The sequence below is a fragment of the Pempheris klunzingeri genome, chromosome 13 (assembly GCF_042242105.1).
Source record: "Pempheris klunzingeri isolate RE-2024b chromosome 13, fPemKlu1.hap1, whole genome shotgun sequence".
Lineage (NCBI taxonomy): Eukaryota > Metazoa > Chordata > Actinopteri > Acropomatiformes > Pempheridae > Pempheris > Pempheris klunzingeri.
In genome coordinates, this window is record NC_092024.1 from 4,053,852 (window position 1) to 4,075,791 (window position 21,940).

A 21,940-nucleotide genomic window follows, 5' to 3' on the forward strand; every position below is an offset into this window, starting at 1 on the left:
AGGATAGAAACACTGAATATCCCCCAAATTCCATCCATCCCAACCACTCATACACACACACACACATATCTTCCAGTGGGAAGGCACCCCACCCGTTTCTCACACAAACACATTTGTCACTGACAAGGCTCTACACAGTCACTGGGTATCCTGTGGCACCAAAAATAGCAGCCTAATAGAACAGAATAGAAAATGTCCCCTCACTCTCTACTCAAATAGGGCCTGTATTTTTAGTGTGGGAGTCAAAGGCGTCGGACAATGTGACACAGAATTTGTTTCGATTTGAATGAATCACACAGTAATTCAAAATAGCTCCCCAAAAGCCAGAGAGCATTCTCTAAGGTGCTCACACACACACACCGCCAGACTGTGGCCTCTTAACTACCTACTGCCTTGTCTGAAATGTTCTGACTCCCAATGCAGAAATCTCTGAACACTGAAAAGCTCATTATGAAATTAGGTTTACTTTACCTGATTTAGTCGTTTTGGTTATTTGGTAAAACTGTTGAATCACTTCCGATGGTGTTATCTGCTCAGCCATTACATTCAAATTAAATCTTAGCTTCGTTAACTTGGATGCAAAGATTCTACCGATCAAGTGTGTGTCAGCCTTTCTGCTATCACTTTTTTACTCCCTATGATTTCCCATGTTTCTTCATACACTTGTGAATATGATACCTGCTAATTCAGGCCCAGATACCAAAAGAGTACTTGTTTTTAATACTTTGTTTTCAGGGATGTAAATATGCTTTTCAGCAAAGTATTGCGAACATTCAAAAGATTTGTCTTAATTCAAATTGTGCCTTTAAAAGGCGTCGGTGTAAAAGTAGCCAAGTTCTTAACAATACAGCTACAGCAGTCTGTTGAGTTTTTCAGTTAATAAATACACTGTCCACGATGGGCCTTTCTCATGCAAAACATATGACATGTCGCAGTAAGAAAAATAGAAGTGAAAGTAATGAAAATAGTGTAAATATAGATTATGTTCAAATTAAAAATTGCTGAATTTGATTACGCTGCTTCAGTTTCAGGGTGGTCCTGGTATTGTGCGTGCTGGCTCACTAACACGCTGTCATAGCTTATACTGGGACTAACCTAGATAAGTCCAAATGTCTGCTTTGAAAAAGGTCTGTGGTCTGTGGATTAATGGAACTTAAAGAGTAACTGTTATTTTTAAATGCAGGCACTATTTTTTTTGTTTTTTCAACATATTTTGAGTTTGAAATAACTGGGAGGTACAAGAAGTTTTGGAATTGGTCCAGTAGAATAATGCAAACAAACTGACCGACCGAGGCAACAGAAGGTCAGCCGCTCTCGTGTTCTGTGACGTAAAAAGTACTGTTTTTGTCAATGGAGTCTGGTTGCTTTGAAGAGAGTGATTTAATGGCTGTTTCTGTTTAAACAAAAGGGACCTTAAAGGCCTGTCTCTGGAGGGATCCGAATAACTGCCTGAGCCCATTTTCAGTGGACTTACTAAGATTTACGTTGCAGCTATTTCAGCCCGTTTCAAGGCTGCTGGCTAGGCCAATCTTCCGGATCAATTCCACATTTTTTTATACCTTCCAGTCATCTCAAACTCAAAATATGTAAAAAAGAAAAAAAAAAAAATAGGGCTTATAAAAGAGAGAAAGAAGAAAAAGGGTTTAAAAATACAGACGTTACCCTTCAACGTGTTCTTTTGTCATAGTGTAAACACGTCTTTATGGGATGTACGCACATCTTCGAGCCGGATACATATCAAAGAATACACAACTGAATATCTCTTAAAAGTATATAAGTGTCCCACAATAATGTGTAAATAAATTTGTACCAACAATCAACGAGAGAAAAATCTTAAAATTCAAGTGCAATAAAAATTCAAACCTCTGCCAAATACCACAGACTTATAAAATATCAGCTGCGTAGCACCTGTTTGACTACTGTAGAGCTGCTACTGGCTGCCTCTCTACTGAGTGGATGAGCACCAAACCCATAAAAGCAGCATTTATTTGGACATAATAGCCCACACACTTGTCATTATTCCAATTACTGTAAGAGAATATAGTGACTGAACCGTGCCTTGTGTCTCTGAGAGACATACACCAAATCCTCAAAAGAAGCAGGTGCTTAACGTGACACTTGTAAATGAATTTGATGCTGAGATTTTTGCCAAGTCGTACCGGCGACAGCAAGTCACAAGATCGGTTCAATAATTATCAGCTTTGCACTCAGTGTGCCAAGCACACATGGCCACACTGAAGTACAAGCTGAAAAAACAATCATCTGCAAACAAACTGTGTGTCTATATAAACGTATGTGCCTATTTTTTATGTTTATGGGCTCTTCCACTGCATTCTTTCCTCTCCCCCGTACTTCTCTTAACACCTGTTGTGAAATATGTATATGTGCATTTCTGGATTTTTGTCAGAAAACTTGTTATGTTGATATCACACTGCGTATTGCAGCTACATCAAGGTGACAGCTTGAGAAAAAGGTGGGATGTTTTTATGCAAATGGCTGTGAGAATCAAGATAGGTCTAAATAGAGCTGAAATAAGGAAAACACTCAGCGAGGCTGTTCAGGTATGCACTGAATTTGAGGTTCTGGGGTAGCTTTCATTGCTGCATTGCATGTGTTTGTCTGTCTGATGGTGCATGTGTGAGTGGGCTCAGGTGGATTGTGAACTCGGCAGATGGACATTTGGAGCAGCTTTTCACCCTGCAGCAAAACGCACACATGCACACACACACACACTATGCGCGCGCACACACACACACACACACACACACGCACGCACACACAGCCTTCCACTCCCACACATGGCTGTAATATTAACCTTGTGTAACTCTAGCTGAGAGAAAGCCATAAAAACATCCTCAGCACCTCAAATCACATATCGACATACTGATCCAATATTTCAACTGTCCAAACACGAGGTAAGTCTAAACGACCATAATACTCTAATATTTCGTCTGTGTCCTGGAAATACCTCCGCAGACTTTTCAGCGAGCCACAGACTTTTCCTGTGGCATTCTCGCGTTTGCAACATTGTGCAACGTATTTTCACTGGGCTGGATGGGAAAATGATCAGCAAAAATGATATGACGCATACCAGTAACAGCTACGCTTGGTTCTGTTTGAAAAATAAATGGAACTCTCTGCCGCTGTCTTTACAGTCTATGCACTGTAATGTACAGTGTGGTCCTTCCAAAAATAAAAATGTTTGCTTCATCCGGCTCCGGCTGCTGCGTTTTATTGGTTAAATACCGCTTGTTGATAATGTTGGCGATCTGGAGAGCTCACTGTTGCTGTCGCTGTGGGTTGCGTAACATCAAGAGCAGCAGCTAAATGCTTTAAATGTACAGTACGATAAAAGTGAATATGATATACAAGATGAACTGGAAGTTGATCGTTTTAGAAGTTGCATGTTGATTGAACTTGCAGTGTATAAATGTTTAAATACTTGAGCAGATCAGTAATATGCTTAATGAAGGAACTAAGGTCCAGTGCACAGTTTATATTTGAATATTAGCATCAGACAAGAGGCACAATGAGTATCATGTGTCGCCCTTTCTAAGAGGTATATGTAGAGCCCCATGTGGTCCTGTCAGAGCAGAGAGGAGAGGAGAGGAGAGGATGCTCTTACATTATATTCCTGCCCCTAATTCTGCGCTCGATGCTGTCATTCCCGTCTGTAATCACCCGATTATTACTGACTGGCATTTGTCACACTTGCTCCTAATTTTGTACTCTTGCCTTCTTTCACCTGTCTGCGCCGCTGTTTGGCGAAAGTCTCTCCCCTCATAGGCTTGTCTTTCCATCCCACCTGGAGGATGGAGGCATGAAGATATGGGTGAAGGGCTTCGGGGATGTAGATGGAGGCTGTGTGGAGCTGCTCTCTCCCTGAGGAGCCTCTTCTGCCAGCGCAGTGCCACAGATCAACAGTCAGCCAGCCAGCCGTGCACTGACCTCATCCCTCTCTCTCTCTCTATTTCTGTCTCCCTCTATCTTGCTCTGCCTCTCTGCCAGAGGCACTTGCTGTCCCCATGTTTCCTTCCTACGCCAACTGCCTGTCCTGCTACCAACGGTGCATGTCTGTCTGGCAACCTCTCTGCCTGCCTTTCTGTCTGCTGCTCTGCATGCCTGTCTGTCTGTCTTCCAGCCGGGCTCTCTATCTATTATTCCTCCAGTCCTCCTGTCTGTCTGCTTTTGTGTCTGTATCTCTGTCTGTGTGCATGGGTGCCATGCCTGTCCATCTGCCTGTCTGCCTGCCAGCCACTCTTTCTAGCCAATACCTCTCTGGCGGAAAGCAGCCAGGCTGTCAGCCGCTCTGCCAATCTGCCTGACTATCTGCCTGTCTATTCGTCATCTGTTTGTGTCTTTATTTGTTTGCCTGCTCGTCTATCTGTCTGTTTACCTGTCTGCCTGTCCATCTGTCTGTTATCTGTTTATTTGCTTGTCTTACTGTATGTCTGTCTGCGTCAAAGTGCTTTGTAAAATGGCAGACATGAACCGCTAACCTATGCTATAGTAGCTGGTACTCACTTCAATTTGAAAAAGATTTACTGGCATGACTGGAAAAGGATTGGTGTTATGAATGAAGCCTAAATCTCATCTCTTCAGATTTCTCACTATGAAATTACACGATCTTTCAATGCCCAGCCAACACTTTGAAACCTTTTTATATTAACAAAACGGCACAAGTGGCTTATGTTCATATTTGATCCTGAGGCCACCACACTGCCACAAGAGTCCTCTGCAGTATTAGCTACATCCACTTCTTTACTAATCTTGTATTCATATTTGGTATAATCGATGACACCTTGAAATTCCACAGTGAAGAGCAGGTGTTTCACGAGCACAAGCTCTTAATCTCAAGGAATTATCAACCAAAACTTGGGAGGCTTTATTTCTTGGCAGACAATGTCTATTCATTCACTGTCTTTCCAAATAAGATGCCCGGAGCTCTAACCTGTCTTCAGACGCTTAGTCATCAGGTCAACTTCCTGCTAATACTCTCCCTGTCTCATTCACAGCTCTTTGTGGTTTTCGGAAGATGTTTGCTGAACTGAAATCGTCTCTCTCCTCTCCTTCCTTTCGCAATCCTTTTTGTCTCTCTCTGTCTCTCGCTCCCCCCCATGTCCTCTCCTATTCTTGTCTCAACAGGAGAGCGAGAGAGCGTTTGACTGGCTCCTCTCAACCAAAGGCTGCACTGCGCTCTCACTCGGCAGTCAAGGACAACTCTAATAGAGGTAGAACAAAAGAAAATGGGAGGGGGAGAGCGGGAGAGGGAGACCTATCCAGAGAAACAAGCATGCTGTGGTGCAAGGGTCTTTGAAATTATACATATAGTAAAATAATAACAGTGAGTCCATTTTCAGTGGTGCTGAGTTTTGCCCTGCGCTACTGTCTACAGGTGAGGAGCGAGAAAGAAATGTATCTCCATTCTGCAAATCACACAGATCACAGGCAGCTTTCAAAGAGCGACTCACCACATTTTCCCCTTGGAGCTGAGCACATACAGTGAATGAATACAGTCCATTCATTAAACTGGGCACATGTAAGGTCAACATTTTCAACAAAACCTCCCCACAGGCTTCTTCTTTCCAATGTGATATAGAATGCATTCGTGTATTGGTATACTTCTTCTACTCGCATCTCATCCCGTGTGTTTCACATCCTTTGGTAAAATTTTGGTACTTTTTTTTTTGCATTTAATATTCTTTCTTTCTATCTGTGCGGTGTCCTGTTGTTATGAATCATGAGAGCATTCCACTTCACCACATCCTAAAATAGATGTGTTTATTGTAATGCTAGAATATTGCATTCTCTTTGTACTTACTAATACTTACTGTATTAATATTGCATGGGACATCCCTTAAAAACTGTAAAAGTGTAAACTGTAAAAACATAGTAAACGTGTAGGTTTCTTCTTTCTTCCTTCTGACACTTCAGAGTGTCTTCGTGTTTACAGTCATCCCCACATGAAGCGCAGAGTTTCCTATGAGCACATTTAAATACCTCTGCAGATAGATAGCTAATCCCTGTTGTGGATTGGCCCAGTTAGTGGTTCCCAGCTTTTGGAAGGGAATGCTAAACTGGGGATGAGGTGGGAGGGGGACGTGGGTATCTCTCTATTTATAATGGTAAACCCGGCCCGTGTTTGTGCTGTGCTGATAGATGTTATCTGTGTCAGCCTTTGTTTCTTCCTCTCTCTCCTCCTTCTCCTTCTTCCCTTATTTCCACTGTTTCTCTGCACACAGTCTCTCTCATTCTTAGTCCGTGTCTTTTTCTTTTTTGTTCTCTCTCTCTCTCACTCCTCCTGTTTCTATCCTGTGCCCAGATGCAGGGAGGGCAGCTGTGTTGTGTTTAAAAGCGTGCCCGGTTGAAGCCACTGTGCCTGGCATCTGCTATTGGCAAAAAAATAATAACCAACCCCCACTATAGGCATCCATCTATGTCTCTCTCTCTCCTACTCTCTCTTGCCATCTCTCCGCCTTTTAATCCTCTGAAATGAGATGAAAGACAACTGCCGTCCTTTTAGGGAGGAAAGGGTTAACCAGCTACCAAGCTCTTCTTCCAGCAAGCTCACTAATAACCACCAATTATTGCACTGTACATCAGTGTACAAGGGAAGAATGGAGGAAAGATTTTAAAAAAAGGCTATGTTAGACAGGGCTTGTTAACCGAGAGGTACATAGCTAGCTAACTGGCTAACTAGTTCTCAACTAGAGTAGTCCAAATGAGGTCCCCACAGATGTGTAATGCCAATGTTTGTTAGACGTGATATAGAAATCTCCTGATCATGCTAAAGAGCTGAACGTGCCGGGTGGCTGTCTGGCAGCCCATCTCATAGCTGTCAACAAAGAATGACAATCTAGGCAGCTAGCTAGGGATCTCATTTAAGCCGGCTAATCAGACACAGCCGTGCTTTGTGCTAAGGTGGAGCCCTCCTGAGACTAAAGCTTCGGAGACGAGGGGAAAGCATATCATCTGACTCTGCCAGGGAAGATGCACCCAAACATGGGGGCTGAGGGAGACGCAGGAAGGCTGTGGGAGCCGGGGCTGTAATTAGGTGCCCTGAGCTTGACGCCCACACGCCTCGAATGAGACACCATCATTCCTCCCTCCCTTCTACAAATAGGCTCCCGGGCGGCTGGGCTCTGGTACACAGCCACACACAGGTGCAAATACACACAAATATACCATATATACAGTACTGTATACTGTATAAAATTTGTATCAAAGCATTCAATGGGAGAAAAAGTCACCCACACAACTATGTGCAAAAAACACTAAATTTATCATATAATCATCTCATTTTTTTCATGTAATCATACATAAGCAATTAGCATATGCAGCTGCAAACCAGAGAGCCCACACACATATAGAACACACACTTTTCTTGGGGATCATGAAGTGACTGTGTTAGAGGGATGCAGGATTGGCAGGATTATTGTCCTCAAACAACAATGAGTGATTGATTTTAGTACTAGACATTGCTTTGTTACCCTTCTGTTATTCTTATGAATATGTAATCAGGCTCACATGAACCCTTGAACCTCTCAGACGATGACAATTTATGCTGTATAACCCACCTTTTACTGAATGGAACTCTTCAAGGATTGCACCAAATGTGTTTTTTACTATTATGATGAGCTCAGCCAAAATACAAACACATAAAATATAAGCCAATATAATTTCCACTGTGGACCAAAATAGAAACCAAAAATCAATGCCAGGCACAGTATAGAAAAAAAAAAAAAAAGCTAGCTATCTCAACTGCAGCGCCTGTCTTTCCATCTCCCCTGGTCCACGAGAGCAGAACACACTGGTGCGCTGGCTTTTGACCATGGCAATTTTAATCAGTCTTTTTCACACTTCATTGGGAATTCATCGCCGCCTTCCCCCTTCAAACATTGTTTGGGAGAGTTATCAGCGGCAGGCAGCATATCCGGTAATTATACATGCAAGGTAACGCTGGGAGCTGGGCTGAATATTTCAGCCAAATGCATGTGCTGCTGAGAGGCACTGGAGGGTACAGCTGCTTCATAATGCTGGGTCTGTGGCGGCCATGATTGAAGAATGGTGTCTGAGAGTCACATCCAGAAAGTAGTCACTTATACGCGGAATGTGAAGTGGGCCGAAACATTAAGTTTAGAGCAACGTGATTAGCATTACAATGAGCCAATTTGGGAAAGGTGTTGTTCTTGAATGTAAATCCTTCCCATGAATTAGAGCAGATTGCTGCGTTACACATACAAGCACAGAGCAGATAAAGAGTACGCGTGTTTCAGCACATTCAATATTTGAATGTGTCGCAGAGGCATGGTGCAAACACTACTAGAGACTAGATCACTAAAAATTTTGATGGTTCAACGTGTTTGTTTACTGTGTGAGTAAGAGGCCAGCTGTTAATAGGGTCTGAACACACAAGCAGACAAAAACCACAAAGACACACACACACACACACACACTGAAACCACCAGTCAGACACTAGAGGGTCCTCTGGGGAAAATAGCAGCAGGGGCATAACAATGACTCATCCAAACGGTCACGGAACACACAAACACACACACACACACACACACACACACACACACACACACCCTGCCATGGCAGCCAGGCTGTCAGATAGCATCAGCACCCAGCCTATGGAGTACTCTTGACAGGTGTGGCCCGCCAGTCACGCACACACACACACCAGCCAGTCACGTCCCCCAACCCCTCGCCTGACAGGGAACCACATGTGATAATGTACCCCATTCGTTGAATGTGTATGTGTGTGTGTGTTTGACAAAGAGAGAGGGATCAAGTGAGAGGCTGTATGTTTTGTCAGAGTGCGTGCGTATGTCCCTGTACTGTCTGTCTATGTGTGTGTGTGTGTGTGTGTGTGCGCGCGTTGGCTTTATCTACATGCACACAGTGGTTTGATATGTGTGTGTAAGGCCACTCTGTGCAGTGCTTATATATGGGAGTGCTGCTGCAGCTGTGAACACTGTGAAGAGAGGCATGGAGACAGTCCCAGCATAGCAGTAAGATCAATAGAATAATACAGAGCCTCAGTAATTCTGTCTCTATTGTGTGTGGGTTGTGCAGTATAGAGCCATATGCCTCTGTATGTTTGATGCGTGCTTGTGTGTTTGCCACAGTGGGAATGATCTTTTCGGGTGGACACCTGGTACAGTAAGGGGCACTGACACTGATGTCTATACATGCACGGAAACAGATCCACAGTATATATTCAGCATGTGTGTGTAGGAGTGCAGCAGATGAGATCTGCACTCTGAGTGCATTTGTGCAAATCTGTATCTGTGAATGAACGTTTCAGAATGGAACGCCCTTCACGCACAAAATCAGCCTCGCTGCTGCCCACAGGTACAGAGTTCTGCACAGTTACCAGATTAATAGGAAGCATGGCAAGGTAGTCTGTAGCAAAGCAGCACACACACACACACACACATACACGTAGCCTGCAGCACAAAGCCAACAGACCTGTACACTGCATGTACTGTGAAAACTGTCTGAATGAGTTTCCTACCTGTGACCCTGCTCATAGCTCAATCCTAATTAGAGGGCCGCGTGTGTGAAGTGTGAAACAAATAATCTCGTTGTTGTTGGAGGCGTACGCAAACATGCAGGCGGGCACATGTGATGCATTCAAACATGGAAGCAGATGGACAAATACACTTGCACTTGCATGCGGCCATCCGCACGCAAACAATAGCGGCCGAGACCCAGAGAACACACAGACGTACACACACCCACAGATGTATACAACCCACTCTCTTGCCTCTAAGCAAGTCTAGTCCAGTCACTACAAAGCCCACCAAAAGCTCTTTGCAGATCAAATAATTATGCCTTCCATCTGTATCCATTTCTCTACATTAGCTTTGTGAAGACGCCCTACAGACCCTGTTATGAAGCGCCGCAGCCATGGGTAAAATAATGATTCCTCTCTCAACCCCCTACTCCTCATTATCTCCATCCAAAGCCAATTCAATGACAGGGAGTAGATATGGGCCAATTGCATGTACGGTCCTTATACTGTTCTGTAATGCCGTTTTACTGTGGTATTATGCAGGGCTTGCAATGTAATGAGCTTTTTATCGCATATGAACAGTTATTTTGATGTTGGTATGGTATGAAATATAGATCATAGTATATTCTATGTCTGAAATATGTTTCCTTGACTTCTTTAGGAATCTTTTTTTATTTTGCCTTGCCACCTTTGTAGTGTGATTCTGTATCCTTTTCCATTCCTTTATTTTCTATTCTGGACTCAGCACATTTACTCACTCTGATCCACCAAGATAGACCAACACTCAGAAATGACATGTTTAATATGAAAGACTAAACTGACTTAATGCAAACTGTGGGATGAAAATGAATAATCAAAATGTATAATATCACCATCCTCCTCGTACAATGGGGTGAGATGCCGATATTCAGCCCGTGAGAGTATGTGCCATCTCGCCAATGAGCTTAGGAAAGGGGGGGGGGGATGTTTGGTCCCTGTTATGCAAGATGGAAATGAGTTTGCCACGCTTTGCTGTAGCCAAGCTATTTTGGAACGGCTCACATTGGAAAACGCTGGGCCGCGCAGGAAAATTAGGTCATTTACAAGAGCAGGGCAGTGCCTTCTTTCGGGAAGCGAGCGGCGGCGAGGGCTAAGACTTAAGAACTAAAACATGTAGTGCTATTTATTCAGGGCAGGGGGTACACAGATTTGAGTAAAATGAACAAGATGCGGAAGCTTAACACAGGCAAAGCAAAGAAACGTTTCAACAGAGACCCAAGACTGACCTGAATACATTGCAGCAATGGGCGAGAAGTGAGAATTCAGCTACGAGTGCAAAGCTTCACATTTCTCCTGCATGTTGTAGCAGATCACACTACACTCTATGACTTTCTTGTCTGTATGCAGAGACTGATGCTGACACAGAGGATCTGATTTATTATGCATGGGACTGTGGGACGCAATGGTGAGAGGGAATGAGAAACGATGGCATCCTCCTTGTTATCAGTAAATATGTGATCCATCCCCCTCGTTAACCGCTGAACTGAGATAAAGAACTGAAGGCAAAACTTGCCCCCTTTACAGTTACATTTGAACTAATCATCCGCTATGACAGGGAAAATCCTGTAACAGAGAGCAGGACAACAATGAAACAGAGATGCAGTGCAGTCGGAGCCAGAGCAAAAGGATAGACATGGAGGGTACACGGGGAAGAGAGGGACACGAGATTTTAGGGAGACAGACAGACGAAGGGGGGCTGAAGAGAGTGTGTGTGTGTGCAGGGACAGAAAGAGAGAGACAAGACAAGATAAATGAAATGACAGAGGGAGCAGAGGGAGGACAGACAGAGAGGGTACATGAGGAGAGACAGAGCACTGTGTGTGTGTGGCTGTGTGTGTGTGTGTGTGTGTGTGTGTGTGTTGGAGAGAGTTAGTAGGAAGGCCCAGAGGTGCCTTGTCAGCGGTTTCAGGGGGCTGTGTCTGAGGAGGCCTCCAGGTGGCAGGTGGATATGCCCTAGTTTGAGGAGCAGCATCTCTGTCTACAATACACTCACTTACACTTTCACACACACAGAAGCACATGTACCAATAAATGCAGGATGCATGTGCGTAAAGCACAAACACAGAGAGCTGGACGTACACATGTTCACGTTTGCTTTTTCTCCTGATTGTTTCACAGTGGAGTCCCTGAGAGGTCTCCTTACTTAGCCAAAGCTGTGGTAGATAACAGTGCATAGCGTCTTCTTAGAACACTGTTATTAAGTGTAGCTACCACTTGAGCTCAACATTGAATCGATTTTGTTAATTAATTTGAATTTATAGTTTAAGGCTTTCACTTCAAAATGAAAATCCATTTTCATTTGGACTTGGGTATGGTATGCAACCGTCATCATTTCCCCGAGCTTCCATAGCTCATGGTAATGCCTCCCAAAGTTCTCTTCAGCATGAAGTGAGGAGTTTTTTTTGGAAATGATTTGGTCCAACATCCAGAATCCAACGTCAAGCAAACAACCCACCGCCCGTTTGTCTAAAATCTGTGGAAGCTAAAAGCAGCAGAACAACAAATAAATTCCTGCATCTAAAACACAGACACACGGCTGAATGGGAGGAGTGTGTGTGTGTGTGGAAAAAAAAAAAAAAAAAAAATCGATTAAAACTGTAAATTGAAATTTTTATTTTTAGTCCACATTGCCCCGCTCTAGTATCTCCTGTTATACCTTAATGACTTCAAATCTCGCTCTGCTACTTGCGATTCCCTAAAAGTAGTAACGAACGAGATGGTCTCGTCTCTGATGAGACACTGAGATTGCAATCTCCAGCCTGTATGTGATGGAGCTTTTTTTGAAAAAAAAAAAAAAGAAAAAACTGGACTCTCAAAAAACACGTGATCGATCTCACTCAAATGCACATGGCAGAAAGATAGATTACCTAAACTTAAAATGGCCTTTCCAAGTCGAAAGCGTCGTTCTGACACCGCTTAAAAAGCAACCAAATCAAAATGAGTGTGCTCAGATTATTGTCTGACAAAATCCTTTCTGCATCTGAGTTTGATTTTCAGAGCTAGTCAAAGCAAGCCATAAGCACTAAGTGGTCAAAATTGAATCCAAATCATTGTTCCCCAAACAAAAGCTGTATGTTCATGAAACAAAGTTATTGATCTGCGCTGTGTTTTCCTGGGAATTTGTGTGGAAGTGTGTGTGTGTGTCAATATTTATGTATTTATGTCTGTTAAAGGTCCAACTGTTTCCTCAACTTGCATGTTTGCATGCATGTGTACACATATTTCTGCCTGCATTAGTGCATTTGGCACCGCATGTATGTGTGTGTGTGTGTGTCTGTGTGTCTGCGTGTCTGTGTGTGTGTGCATTCGACGAGCCGTCAGTTCTAAAGAGGGGCTATGCTGCTGTCATGCGATGACACCTCTTATTTGCTGCTGTCCTGTGAAGCGGAGCTGAAGGCAGAGGTCAGGCCACCCTCACGGAGACGCTGCGACTCAGAGCACATCATGTCTGCCTGCCTGCCTTCCAACGCTGTAGCATAGGCCTCAGCCCACCATACACACACACACACACGCACGCACGCACGCACATGCACACACACGTACATTAATGCATAAAACAATCACACACATTTATTCGCATACACACCCAGACTCATGCTTGCTCGAACTTCATACACCAGCTGCATTTATTTGAATTTTAAATTAAGTCTACTTCTGTTCCAAGCTGTTTCAAATACAGCTATTCAGTCTACACAAAAAATGGGATATAACAGAGATAATACCATCACAAAAACTGGCTGTTTCACTTTCTATAACAATAACTACTTTGAGTCCTGATCGAAACAAATAGTGCTTAGCACAATGCCCTCTTTAGTCAGCAGTGCATACGCTCTTCTGGATTTATAGTCCGGCACGTCACATCAGTGCCTCTGTGGGACCAGGACAAAGCCTGTATAAGTAGAGACCTGTAATACGCCAGCTGAATGCAACACTACACTCAATCGTCATCTCATCTCCCCACGCTGCCCCCCCCCACCCCCCCTCTTACTCCTGTACACCTTCCATTCGTCTCGACCAGTGTCACATGCCGTCATCAATTACCCATTAGACAGTGTAATATTCGCCCAATATTGCCCGCGTGTGACTGGGAGATTTTAGAGTGATCAAAACCGACAAATCTGATTTACAGAGCTAGCATAAATAAGGAGATTGTGCCCTCCCTGATTGCCCTGTTGAATAATGGATGCCTGTTTGGTAATCATTTTCCAATATCACACCACTTTCCCCTAGACTGGCCTAGCAGAGTCCTCTTCCTTTTTTCTTTTCTTCTCTTTCCTCTTCCTATTTTCCTATTCATTTCCGACGTCCGCTGGAACAGCCTAACAGTGATGGAAAGATTTATGTAACTGGCCCGAGCCAAACTCTTTGTCTCTTTGACCCAAAGTATTTGGGGACAGTAGTGACGCTGCAGTGATAGCGTCATTACTGAGGAGGCGGGTGTTGCTGTGATTGAAACATTTTGTTTTCTGATTCATCTTGTCATTGTTTAGTAAGAGAAAATGCCAACAGTCTGATTCAGTTTGTTTATGAAAAGTAAGCAAGCTGAAATGCAAAATAAATGTGACTTTACAACAGGTACATTTCTTTTTCACCGTGAAAAGAAATTGCCAGAACAATGGGTGCAAATGTTCTACTTTTGTATTTCTGAGCAATGTCAGACACATTTCCATCAAAGTTTGACAGAAAAAAAATCAATTTTTACTTATGCATCAATATTCATATCTGCTTTCTTCTAAGCTTTGTGTCAGCTTGCTGATGAATGGGAGGTTTAGCTTACTAAACTAGAGAGCATTACAATCTCTGATGTTACTTCCTTCCTTCCTTCCTCCCTCGTGTACTGAGGCAGAGTATCAGGGGAATTCCTATAGATGGTTAAGGAGGGGGCACAAAAAAATTGAATAACTTGTTTTCACGCCTTCCATTTCTATCATGGTTTGCTTTCACAACCTTCAGTTCATACTAAATGTAGTACTAAAACTAATTGTAATCGCATGACAACAACACAACCACACTCAAGGTCAGTGCTTTGATGATATCGTAGCAGCGCTCTAAACAGCTGCTCCTGTGCTCTTTGTAATATTCTTCAAGGCACAGTTGTGCCTCTAATGGGAAAAGGCCAAACCAGGTTATGAAAATCCTTATTTACAGCTAGCTGCCTGGCTGTGTGAAGTAGGTCACAGCAGCTCCTGAAATGGAACGAATCTCGCTCACACCGTTTAATACTTTTCTTTTGAATGCTTGCTGCCTTACAATGGCACCGAAGGGAAAGACACAAACACACTGTTTCAGCTCCTCCTTCGTAAGAGCGTCTGGACCCTACTGTTAAAAATGTGTCTGCAACCTGTGGGAAAGTCCAGCTTTTACCTGAGAGAACAACAAAAATAGGCAGCAATAACAACTCCAAAGCCTGTAAATACCAGTGGAGGGCAGAGTTTTAGCTGTAAGTACTACTGCGGACGATCCAGGAGAACCATTCCCAGAGCAGTTGACCAGCATATCTCTACCTGAAATGGCCTCTAATGTCTAACTATGATAAAATGCAAATGAAAACAGTCAAGATGCCGCCGTACAACAAATGATCCCAATGGCCTATAGGTCAGACAAGCTAATATTGAACTACTATAACCTAGTCTGGCACTTGATGCTCATCATCATACACTAAGACATTTGCAACTTATACAATATGTCTGACAGTGGGTGTGAGGCCTGGGGTGTAGGTGAGCGTTGTCCCCTCAGGTGATGGATGTCTGTGGGTGGCTGTTATGCCACAAGGTGAAAATGTCCATTAATCAGCCCTACTTCCTCCACTGCCGTGGCTTTCCCATTACCAGCGCACTCCAAGCAGCCTGATTGGTTTTTAATTGGCCTGCCCGCCAGGAGATAGATCATGTTTTCCCCGAGTAAAGGCACAGAGGTGTGTGTGTGTGTGTGTGTGTGTGTGTGGTGGGGTGGGGGGGGTTGCTACCTCTGGAGGGATACCCACATCAAAATTCTCTCTATGCACCTATTCTGAGGGATGGACAACCAGATATAGGAAGTAACCTGTCACATATAATATTACTATTTTTTCCAGGAATAAGTAATGTAACCTTTAATTTTCAAATGACAGTAGTGTCATGACAGATATCAATTATGCCGGTAATTATAAGTGAGTACATCCCGATATGTATGAGACTGAAATTGGCATATACAAAAACTACATCTTAATCCCATCCCTGAGATGTTTTCATGAAAATTACTAATCCTCCTCTCATACTGTGAGGATTTATTTAAAAGAAATAGCAGAAATATTAGCTTTCTTTGGATGGAAACATTCCAATTTCATTAATTCTGCATTTATTTTAACTGGCCAGTAATTTAGTTATTTCAGCTTTTGAAGGTGTTTGCAGCTGCAATATGCTGTGACTGTGGAATATATTATTTCTGACTACCTTCACCCTGTTCCTTACAAGCTTATGGTATTCTAGGTATTAAACGCTATAGTCCCAAATTGGAATGTGGCCAAACTTACGTTTACTGGTGGCTGCTACAAATCATGAATTTGGGTCTGAGTGATGAATGTGCCATAATTAATAGCCTGTAGTAGCAAGAACGCATGTGTGAAGGACACGAGAGCAGCTACATCTTACACTGAGTAGACGTCAGTATTGACATTGTGTCTGCTCAAACAGATCAATCCCCTCTCTGCCCTAGCCTGACCACGTCATTGAGGCTTATTGGAGGAATACATTGATTCCCTATGGTATCTTTGCACAGGTTCCTGGGGATACAAATTCTCAATGCAACCACAGGCCGATCTGTGATCTTCTGATCTTTGTACAAGTTAGGAAGAGAGAAAATAAAACTCTACTTAAGTCAAATTAATATTTGAGGAGAAATGTTTAAAATAATCCTCGCTGCTGCCCGATCGATTTGTGTCGTGCTATGATTCATCATAAGGAAAGACAGCAGACAGCCTGACGTCAAGGGCGGGTCTTGTTAGAAGGCCAGCCTGTTAGCCCATCGTAGCCTTCGCCACGGGGAGAGAGGGGGATCTGCTCTGTGCTGGGGATATGTGCTCCCGCTGAGGAGCTGGAGGGTAGCTGCATTCTGTACAGCAGAGGCAGGAGATGACGGTTATTCTGATTCTGAGCTCAGGTTTTAGGTGTGTACAGGAGCATCACTTATTCGTTGCTGCAAAAACAACTTACAATTTTACAACACTTAGTTTAGTAATAAGTACTTAGTAATATGAAAGTCATCTTTTTCACATGCCAGCAAAGAGCTTCACACTGCCCTGATCCCATCCTACCCTCCTCTCCTCTCACCAGCCAACAGGTAGGAGTTGCAGCCAGTGCAGCAATAAAGATGTGATCCCTCACTGGCTTCCTACCCAGAAACTAATCCTTCTTATGGGTAAATCAAAATTCTATTTCTTTGAATAAAAGATAACCTAAACATCGCTTAGTCATAGGTTATATACTGCACCTGAATTAAAATGAATCAATACTAACATGTACATATATATGAAAATATATTTACAGTTTACTTGTATTTGCAAAGTACTTGAATGTTTTGGAACATACTGTAATGTTTTGTAATGTAAACACATATATGGACACACTTTATGTGAAGGGACTTGCAGAAGCCGTCGCTACAGTTGACCAACACAGACCATCTAGCATGATTGCAGAGTCATGCTATGGTAACGCACGGCTCAGACATGCTAAGCATTGTGTGCGGATGTGTGAGCCAGTCAACATGGAGGCTAATATTAGCGCATGGCTGCCCCCAACCCCCAACCCACCCCTGCCGACTGCATGCAGGGGATCCCCAGGAGGCTTTTTGCTGCTCATTCATTAGGCTGCTTAGGAGTAAGGGACATACAGTAGCTCCCACGCAAGGCTGGAGTAAAGACCCCCACCCATCCATCCATTGGACTCAATCTGCAGCCAGACATGTTTTTGAAAAATCTGCAACGTTTTTTTTTGTCGAATTATAATGCTGTAGACATAAATAAGCTAGAAATGTATAACAATAATGAACTATACAAGAACATCTTAAGCATGGAGGGGGGGGGCTCTGTCACACATTACAGAAGTACGTCTTAAGGACTGTACATCTGTTAAAACCTCACAGTCCATATTCAGCAGTCCCATCAACACATCATTTCCTCTCCCCTCCATCTCGACTAGACTGTTGTGATAATGAGGGGCTAGATTCTTCTACTTTCATACTGAGAGAGCGAGGGAGGAAGAGACTGAGTGAGAAAAGATGGGAGGGAGGGAGGGGGGGGGCTTCCCGCAATGTTGGTCTCAGTAAGACCTGGGTAGCGTGCTTTCCCTCTATAATTTAATCACATTCAGCTGTCTCCCTGTCCTCGGCTCGTTCAGCAAAGCACATCAGGCACCATGGTGGCACAGGCACGCACACGGGCGCACGCGCTCGACACACCGACACAAGCAAGAGTCCACAACTAGCAAGAGATTTCCTTCCTCTTCCAGCTAAAGGAACATTCCACAGAACACCGCTTCACCTCTTGTCCAGACAGCCTCGGCAAAGTGACATAACCCTCTGTTATGTCAGAGGCAGAGATCGTTGCAGCAACTATACTAATGAAAAGCTCACAATTCTTCCTGTGTAACAGAAACTGTAGTAAAACGTTAACTATAAGGTGGAATACAAGAGGGAATGGCTGCAGTGTTCACCAGCTCCTCTCTAATAATCATTTCACGACAAAAGATTGAGGTCAGACTGAGTCTATTAAACTAAAGACTTACAGATACCAAAATGGCTGTTGTGATAAGACCTTTACTGCGCAAACAATCTGTAGACTGATTTCTTGATATAAAAAAAATCTTCTTGGTATGGGGAACACGCTGTCATAATCCCTCACTGTATCCCCAGATGTCACTAAACATTGTCTCCATCATTTGTTGACATGAGAAACATTCATTTTGACACACTTTGGGCAAGGGAAAGTAGACACAAGTAGCTCACTTTGTATCAGAGCTTTGTTTGTCTTGACAGAATGAAACATGTTGCAGCGCATCTGCCTTCTTCTGCTGTGTGTATACAGTATATGCCACCCACGGGAGCACACACACACACACACACACACACACACACACACACACACACACACACACACACACACACGCAGGCAGGCAGGCACACACAACAACATCTGCATTGTCTTTTCTTACACACAGATCAGAAAAATAGTGTGTAGGATGAAATATAAACCGAAGGGACTAGTGTGTGTGTGTGTGTGTGTGTGTGTGATTCTTGATATGCATGCAACTCAACCAAAGAGTCTGCTGTTTTTGAAGTTGAAGAACTCAAGCTCTCTTCCAACTTCAATTTCTTTCCTTCCCCTCCCTCAGTCTCCTCACAGTCTCTGTTTCCCTTACTTCTAATTGTTTGGCAGTAACAATGCCTATCTTCACAGCAAATAGGAAACATTTTAGCAAAGGAGAAAAACTCTTATGAAACAGCCAATAAAAAACCACTGGCATATAGAATAACAACAATATATTAAACATAGTATGTATAGAGATGAAATGGCTTCAGAAAACTATCCTATTTTCCAGCACTGCTAAAGTTTGCAGTGCAGCCATCCACATCCATAGCAGGAGCACAAAACTTAAAGAAGAAACTTTTTAAATGGGTGCTTCCATGAGACCACTTCTACGTGCTTCTTGGTGAAATAAAACTGCATTCGAGAGGGCAGGCATTAGTCACTTCAAGTAGGTGAAAAGCACTGTGACGTAAACATAATATTAGCCATCCCAGAGAAACATGCCTGGAACAATAAACTAAACAAATCTTCTCAGCCAGCTGTTACTTTTTCACTGCACCAGTAAACCACAGGATCACGTTGCTAAAGCTGAACGAGGAAACACAAGAGCAACTAACACAACAAGAAAACTGTGTGGCAGTAAAACTCCTAATTTGCTGACCGACCTCAGATTAAAGCTGGAAATCATTTTTGATTTGTCCACTAAAACGTTTGAAGATATAAGGTACATCTACAATCTCACAGCCAATGGGAACGCAAAGACAAAAGGTACCGTAAACAAGCACAAGTTACCTACCAACTGCAGTCTTCTCTTTAAACTTTTCCTCCTGCTCTCCAGAATGCGCTTCCTCTCCTTTTTCCAGTCTTTATTTTTCTTCTCTCCCTTACTCTCTCCCAATTCACTTACTGTGCTCACTGCAAAGTTCTGCTCTCCTCCTGCATGCAAATCATTTTTACGACTTGAGAGATGGCTAGGAATGAGGGAAGGAGGGAGAGCGAAGGGAGAAAGGATGACAGAGGGGTGGTAGAGTAGAGATAATGGTTGGAAGGCAGGCGACCAATGGGCCTGGAGCCTAATGGAAAAAGGGAATCAGGACACACCAATGAGGCGCAGCCTGGAGAGAGAGAGCGAGAAGGAGAGAGAGAGAGAGAGAGAGAGAGAGAGAAGAGGAAACAGGCGAGGGAAGGAGGGATGGCGAGAGCACAGTTGGGAGGAGACGGTGTAACGCAGACCGAGAAAGACACTGAGGGAGAGAGAAAGCACACAGAGAGAGCATACAGCAATAGAGAGAGGGAGAGAGAGGAGAGCTGTACATATCGGGTGTGCACGGTAGGTGGAGAGAAGCGAGCATCCCAGGCGAGATGGAGAGACTGCAGATCAGAGAGGAGAATGAAACAGAAAGAAAAGCACAAAGAAAGAGAAAAAGAGAGGCAAAAAAAAGGGGAAGGAGGAGAGGGAAAGAAGGAAGGAGCTGACTTACCCGGGTACTGCTAGTGGCATCCTTCACACACCGCCTCGCAGACTCCACACACACATACACATGCACCCACCCCAGCGATACAGGCACACGCCGCGCTGCCGCTGAGACTAACCAAAAGCAAAAACAACAAAGGAGAGGACTGCCAAAGCCGACTGGTATACCCTAAAGCAATCGTATCTGTGTGTCTGTATGTGTGCGCGCGTGTTTGCGTGCAAGTGTGTGTGTGTGCGTGTGTGTGTGTGCGTGCGTGTGCGTGTGTACGCGTGTCTGTGTGTCAGGAAGAGAGGGTGGGAGTGTGTATGAGCATGTGTTTGTGCTGGGAGGAGAGGGAGAGATGGCTGAAGGAAGCTAAAATCCTTTTTCAGTCCTATAAGCTGAACTGGTTTCCTTCTATCTCCGTCTCTTTCTCCCCCTATCTGTGTATCTCACTCTCTCTGTACACTGTGCATGTATGTCCTCCAACACTCAATATGTTCTCTCTCCCTCCCTTGCTCTCTCTCTGCCTGCTAATGCGCCCTCCCTTCCTCTTCTCCCTCTTATACATTTATTCAGGGCTGCAGACTGTCTGCTCCCAGAGTCAGTTCTTCCCACGGGCCCTGGGTAGAAACGAAGGGAGGGAGGAAGAGAGGGAGGGAGGAAGGTAAAGTGAGGAAGAATAGAGGAGGGACGGGGGTGATAGTGAGCCATGTGGAACATGTGCAGTGCATTTATTTCAAATGGGAGAGACACAAATTTGTGGCTTTAAGAAGGCAAAATGAGCTCCACTCGTGGTTCAGTGCACATTATTTGGCCTGAGATCATTCGGAAAGCTGAGAGAGAAACAGGATGCAAACTTAAAGGAAGTCTCTGGCTGATCGCTGGCTTGCTGTTAATTAACACTTTTTTCCCCTCGTTCCAGGCTTCGAGGCTGGCTGAGCACCAGAATAAGGAGCGCGGAAGATGAATGAATATTGAAACAGGCCAGTTGCAGCCATGTGTTCAGTGATGAGCACTGGTAATGCACAGCTCCCAAACAGGGGACGATATTTACAATACAATCATGGAGAGGGTAACATTCATGTGCGCTCTTGTGTGAATGAAAATGGGAATAACAACGTGATGATTTCCATATTTACCCAGATATGCAAACACGGAGAATGCTAATTTCATCCCCGAGACATCATCATAATTAGATTATAAATTAGGCTCATTTCTTACCGGACAAGAGGTGCTAATTCGTTCATTCTCCACCAGTGGGGGGAGACTGAAAATGCAGCAGAAGACAGTATTGGGGACTTCTCATATGCCTGTCCGACAGAGACGAGCAATAACATATTCAAATAAATTCATGTTTACACATAAATATGCAGAATAACATTCAAAGACATGGGCCTGTGTTGTGCTCTTCCAATCCAGCATGCATGTATGAGGTACATTGTTTTGATCTTCCCCATAACAGTAAACAAATCAAATGCCATGCAGCAGTATTTTACAGAACCAACAAGCACTGCTCTCTCCAACAATGCTGCCAGGCAGTAGAGGAAGGCATGATAAGTACTCTGGTGGGTTGGGACACAGATGCCCTCGGGGTGTTCCATATTAGCAATTTCAAATTCTTATTTGGCTATGTTAATGCCAATC